Raw genomic sequence first — 6,917 nt, 5'->3', positions numbered from 1 at the left:
AAAGCATAGCATTTTTCCCTTATTTTCCTTGATGAGTTTTTCCTATATGTGTGACATGTATCTTCTTTCACAGAATGAGGAATATGGAACTGGGTAATGTATGACGGCATTGGTCTAACCTATCTATATCCGACTATTGACCATCTCAGGAAGGAGAAAGGGGAAGAACGGACTCTGGATACCAAAAATGCCAGATAGCAATTGTTTAAAACTGCTTCTACATTTCATTGAAAAAGATCAAAATAAAAACTAATCAAGAAATTCTAAGGACGTGAAAATATTTGGAACTCTTTCTGGAAGGGCAAAGAATGGGAATGTGAAGGGTGTCTGTCAATTGGGAAGTGGCTTAACAAATGATATATAGATGTAATGGAAAACTACTGAGCTGTAAGAAATTCTGAAGGGAATAGTTTCAGAAAAGCCTGGGCAGACTCACATGACTTGATGCAGAGTAAATTGAACACAAGCAGGAGAATAATTTCTACACTGACACCAATATGGTAAAGACAAACAGCTTTGAAAGCCTTCAGGACTTAGGTGGGTGTGATGACCAACCATGGTGCCACATGGTGCCAACATGGTGGGATGATGAGGCATCCCGCTCACCTCCACATAGAGGTGAGAGTTTCAGAGGGCAGCAGCAGGCATTTTTGTGGCCAGAGCCAATATAGAAATGTGTTTTGCTTGACTGTGCGTGTTTGTAACAGGTTTCCTTTTTCTTAGGTTCTCATTCGGGGTGGAAGAGGATGCGAAGGTGAATTCGGGCTGGCTAAAACAAATAAAATATAACAATAAATAAGGCTGGATGGAGAAAGTGCTCAATTTTTAACTGAGCCTGAAGTTCAGATACTCCTTCTGGCATATACTAGCTAGGTGGCTGTGGGGACGTCACTTAATGTCTCTGAGGTTACTAAACAGTTAAGACTTCCCTACTGAAAAAAAGACCTATTGCAGCCTCCACATCCTGAATGGGACATGGAAAAGACCTGAGAGAGCGTCGTCTATGGCGTCCCAAGGGGGACTTAATAAAAAATATCCTCCCCTGCTGGATATTTGACAACTGTCTGGCTATTCTGGCATCTGCATACGCTAGCCTCTCGAAGGATTGCAGAGACCTGAGCAGCTCCAGCAGGCCATGAAAGAAAGAGGAGACAGAGGCGTTCCTTCCCCAGCCAGTCAGCTACAAATTTGGGGATCTCCTGCTGTCAGTCTGTTTTCAGAGTGAAAAAGGAGATTCCCAATGCTTCCTGCTGGAATTGTAATGAGAGAGCCATCTGTCTCGGAAAATACCATCCCCTGTTTTTTGTTTGGTATCGTATGGGGAGATAAGGCACTACTCTAGTCACTACTCGACAGCTCAAGAAGTTTCGAAGACTCCCTGTGGTATCTGTGATAAAATACAAACTCCTCTATTTAGCACTGAAAATCCAACCCATCTTTCCAGACTGAACTCAGGTTAGAGCAATATACTTAGAGTTAGGGAGTTGAGTTCAAATCCTGTCTCAGGCACACACTATTTGTATGACCTTGGCCAAGGCATTTTACTTGCATCTGCTTGTTTCCTCTGCTATAAAATTGGGGGGGGGGAGTGGATCAGATATGATGTTGAGCTGGGGCTCAATTTCTGTGACCTGAAAAGCTTCAATTCTTTTTCTTGTCCATCTGGACTACTTATTGTTTCCCACATAGGACATTCCATCACCTGCTTTTACATAGGGTGGCAACCCCTTCCTGGCATATACTCCTCCACCTTGAATCTCAAACTTCCTCAAGGTCCATCTCAAGTGGTACCCCCCACTCCGAATGGCCCATACTGACTCCCCCCTTCACTTCAGTTGCTGATGTCCTTCCCTCTCAAGATGATTTTTATTCCATTAATATTTCTATTTCTGTGCACATGTTGCCTGCCCAGCCCTCTCTGAATGGAAGCTTCCAGAGAGGAATATCGTCTTATATAGCCCCAGTACCAGTCACAATGCCTGGCCCAATAATAGCTGGATAATAAACAAATGAATCGCTGGAAACGTATCCAGCAAGAACAAATTTGGATTACTTTGAGTAAACCTCCAGTGCCAGCGTTTATATATTGGAGAGAGGAGAGATGTCCTTCCCTCCACCAAAAAATAACCACCAAATCCTTTTAAATACCTACCTTGGCGTCATCTTCGAGGAATCCCTCCAATCTTGGTCCCCAATTGAGTGCTCGTCTTTCCCTAAAAAGAAGAATGAGACAAGTCTGATTTGTGACTCAAAATTCAATCTGTTTACACTTTTATTTTGGCCTGGATTTACTCTATTGATATAGAGGGCTCCCATCGAGTAAATTCCCTCTATCAAGGGAAACTGGCTTGTGATCTTAAGATACTTGCCTAGAACACTGAGGGGTAAATGACTTATCAAAGATCATAAAACCAATGAGTCAAAAGTAGGACTTACCCCAGGTCTTCCTACTCCTGTTCCCGTTCTCTCTCTAAAATTTTAACCCCAGGATGAACTCAGATCCCAATCTACCAGACTGGGTAGGGCGGGTAAAATGCTTCTTGATCAATGGTTTTGTAGATGGTGTGCCAGTTCCCCAAGAACTGGTTTATTAACAGCCTTTCGACGGAGACTTCTTCTCCATTTCCCATTTGCTGTCAAAACACTGGCTCATTCTGGCCTCCTAGGTTTACTGAGTTCAGCTCCAGCACTTTTCACCTTCACCCTTCACACCCAAATGGTTGCCGAGTCTTGTGGATACAGAGCCAACATTTCTCCCAACTAGTCTCCATTTCTCTACTAACTGGGCCTGTATTTCACAGGACTGTCTGTGGCCTCTGCTCAGTTTGGAGAGTCCTTTTGGGTGTGATGGCAGACTCCTCAGGCTAGGTCCCACTCAAGAGAAGAGCTGAGGAATATTAAACGTGTACAAGTGTAAATGTTTCAAAGAACTTTCTAAGGTATCCCGCAGGGAAAATATTTCACTAAATCTCTGGAATAAAAGATTATAAAGGCAGAAGAATGAAGAGAAAGAAGACCAGAAAGGAGCACAGACAAGCAGGACAGCTTTGAAAACTAGAGGCGGCCTAAACGATACAAAACAAAGCTCTTCGGTATCATACGTAAGTCTCCTTTACTGTTTTAGAATGCAAAAATGCCTCTTATAGCTGATGTTTTTAAGTTCAGAATAAAATATTTTCAAATAAAATTTAAAATATGTACTTTGAGGTCTGGAAATAAATATTTTCCTCCTTCATTCCTGCCTCTATTCAGTTTTGAGAGAACAATAGCAACCTGGTGATGCTGCATTGTTGCTCTAGGGAGGAGAGCTGACCTAGTAGCATGGCTGGTCAGAGAGAAGCAGCTGCTATTTGCTTCTAATAATGTTATTATTATATATTTTATATATTATACTGTTTATATATGTTATTATATATTCTATTATTCCTATACTATAATAAGTTATTATCTTAAGTCATCCTCCATAGTCATCAGCGTCCCCTTGGATTAAGATCTAGTTGTCCTACCCCAGTCACAGCACTGCCCTATGCCCTATCAAGTTGAAATCACCAGAGAGGAGAAACTCCTTGTTCCTTTACTCAAGTCTTGCTATATGGTCCTGGAATACCTATTGGCCTAAAATTCTACCTTCTGGCTAGAATGATTCAGCTTTCTCCCATCTTCTCGATGAACATATTCTTAATAAAATGTACCCTGAAAAAAAAGGGGGGGCAGGAAAGGGTTCATGCTTTTCAGCTACAGCAATCATAGGCATTTGTCCCCGCAGATACAAAGTTGGACACGTGCTTTGCTCTGTTCCCAGGATATCCTGAGCCTCTTCAGTAATCAGTGGCTCATCCCTGGCCTTAAGCTGATTCAGAACTGACTGGTATTTCACTGCCTTCTCCTCATTTGAAACCCCCAGTCCCCAAGATGGCAGTCTCGCCATCATCTCTTGTGCTCTCCAGGTCTATCCTGCTGCTTGGCGAGCCAGGCCATTTCTGGCTGTCAACAAGACTCAGTTCCTAAACGGGATTCCAAGCCTCTCTGTCGTCCAGGCTGAGATCTTCATGCATGGACAGACGGCCCTTCCTCTGGTACTGGTGAGAAGGCAGCCCCAAGCCAATTAGAGGTGCTGCCCAGCTTTGATGGGGAATGGCAGCAGGCAGCTCGTGGCACTCTCAGTAAGCTCCATTTTATCTGTAATCTCCCTTCCGTTCCTACACCCCCCTAGACTACTGAGACATGGATGCTGGGAGACACAGGATTTGTGAACACTACGGTACAGCATACGCACACACGGATACACACACACACACAAAAAGGGCCTGGAGAAATGCTCCCCCACCCACCTAGGCCCAAACCCATGGGGTTTGGGGACGGCGAGGAAGCAAGATAGCACTGGTGGACCTTTCACAGAGAAGAGAAATCTCTGATCTCTTCGGGGACTGATGCTCGTGAAGTGTCCCCCATGCTTTTCACTAGGAAAATGAAAGACAATGGCCTGACTAGTGGCCAGAGTAGAACGTTCCTCACCCCCTTCACAGGTAGACTCAAAATGCCACCGCTGAGAAGCTAGTCTGGCTGCCTGCTCTCTGGCAAGTCGGCTTTGTTCTAACTAGCACTGAATCTTTCAGCTCCCAAGTGCCTCAGTTTCTCTCCTCGGTGTCCCTGCCATGCCAAATGACAGCCCCCTCCCCACCCCAAGTGTTTGCATGGACTCTTCTTCCAAGTATTGGGAGGCTCTCCATCATACCTCCTCCCCTCTAACCCACACGGATGAATACATCCATTTCTCTTCCTTGTCTAGAAGCTGGAAACCATGATGTCCCAAAAGTCTTAGTGCGGTCTCCATTCAAACTCTGAAGTCCCTCCCCCACTAAGGGCTAGAGATAGAGCTAGACTAAGGCAGACTGTGCCTCCCGGGATGCATAATCTAAGATACAATTCGTGGCCTAGAGATGCTGATTCAGCATCATGAATGGCAAGCTCTAGAGATGCTTCTGAGAGACAGAAGGAATTGTTTGGAGCAAGGACAGTATTAAATTGAGGGGGGATGGAGGGAGCTAGGTGTCTCATAGATAGAGCAGCAGGCCTGGAGGTGCAGAGGACCTGGGTTCAAATATGACCTCAGCCACTTCCTGGCTGTGTGACCCTGGACAAGTCACTTAATCCTGATTGTCTAGCCCTTATCACTCTTATTCCTTGGAAGCTCTACTTGGGATTAATTCTGAGATGGAATACAAGGGTTCAGGGGGAAATCCTGAGTGGTTTGCTTCTCCTATAAGGAGATCATACTCATATGCATCTCTAAATTCTGTGTGTTAAATAGTCTCCTACTTGAGGCTAGAAAGTACCTGAAGTCTAGAAAGTCTTGTGGAGGGGAGCATTTGGAGGAACTCACTCAAGGTACAATGTTGCTGGGCAATCGTTTTAGGCACGGCCAACTCGCCGGGACCCCATTTGGGGTTTTCTTGGCAGAGATATTGAAATGGTTTGTCCATTCCTTCTCCAGCCCATTTTACAGCTGTGGAAAACTGAGGCAAACAGCATCAAGTGACTCGCCCAGCTAGTAAGGGTCTGAGGCTGCATTTCAACTCAGGAAGACTTTAGGCCCAGTGCTCTAGCCACTGCATCACCTAGTCAGGGGCTCTTTCGAGGGCCAGATCCGGCTCTTTCTGCAGGAGCCACAAAGTCCATTTTTTTTCAGGCGCTGTTACAGGAGTGGCACTGTGAGCACTGCACGGCTCTCACGAAATGACATTTTAAAAAAGGTGGCGTTTATGGCTCTCACGGCCAAAAAGGCTGCCGACCCCTGCTCTAGATGCTCCATCGAGGTACAATACTGAGGCAAAATTCCTCCTACAGAATTGTACTCATCCTTCAATGGTCCAATTCTGGGGGCCTCCTCCATCCATCACTGCCGGGCATTTCTTTTCTACTTAGGGCATCTGTGGAGTCCTTTTGTCTCCTTCCCCTCGGCTTGGGAAGAACTTGGCTCATTCTAGAGATCTGGGCTCATTTCGGGCCTCCTCCTCGCCCCCTGCCAGGAGGGATCCCTTCTGGAGACCACATGCAGGAGCAGAGGAAGGCTCCTCTCCGAATAACCGGATCCGAAACCAAAGGGGCCTAAGAGAAAAGAGTCCAACGCCCCCATTTTACAGATGGAGAAAGAAGACACACAGGGCCAGGTTAAGTTACCCGCCCAGGGCCACCTGGCAAAGAAGCCGCCGGGGCAGACTGAAATCGCCCTGCGCCCTAGACACTAGCCCACACTGTCTTGGTCACGGGCCACAAAAGGTGGGGCTTTCTGGCCTTCCTGCCAGTGAAACTTTGGGCGATGCCCTTCCCCTCTCTGGGAGGGGCCTCAGGCTCCTCCCTGGGCCACCGGAGAGGAGCCCAAGAGCCTTACAAGCCTGGAGTCCAGCTTCTCCAACCTAACGTGCGTGACGGGAATCTTGTGCACTCACCCCCTTGGGCTGCTTCACGGGCTTGTCGCGAAGCTTCTCGGATTTCTGCTCCACAGTTTGATCCGCTCAGAAGGTCTGTCCCCTTATGGAGGGCCCGACAACGCTGAACCGCAGTGCACATTCGAGCACCATCCGCGATGCTTTGCTGCCATCTAATGGCCGTGTGCTTCATAGCAGAAATGAGGGACGCCCTTTCGGCTCCAATAAGAGCGAGGGAGGGCAGGCTTCTGGGAGCGTCTGGGGCCAGCAGGGCTGGAGATTTGGTGTAGGCCTCATCGACCCCTGTGATTTCTCTCACTTTATTTTTATTCTGAATTTAATGCCGAATAAAACCGGTATTTGCATATGTCTAGAACAAAAAAAAATCTCTTTTTCGCCCTCTCTTCTCTTCTCCCTCCTTCTCTCTCTCTCTCTCTCTCTCTCTCTCTCTCTCTCTCCCCCTCCCATCCTCTCTATCTCTGTCTCTGG

This window comes from Gracilinanus agilis, chromosome X (assembly GCF_016433145.1).
Source record: "Gracilinanus agilis isolate LMUSP501 chromosome X, AgileGrace, whole genome shotgun sequence".
NCBI classification, from domain to species: domain Eukaryota; kingdom Metazoa; phylum Chordata; class Mammalia; order Didelphimorphia; family Didelphidae; genus Gracilinanus; species Gracilinanus agilis.
Note: the sequence above shows the minus strand (reverse complement) of the source record.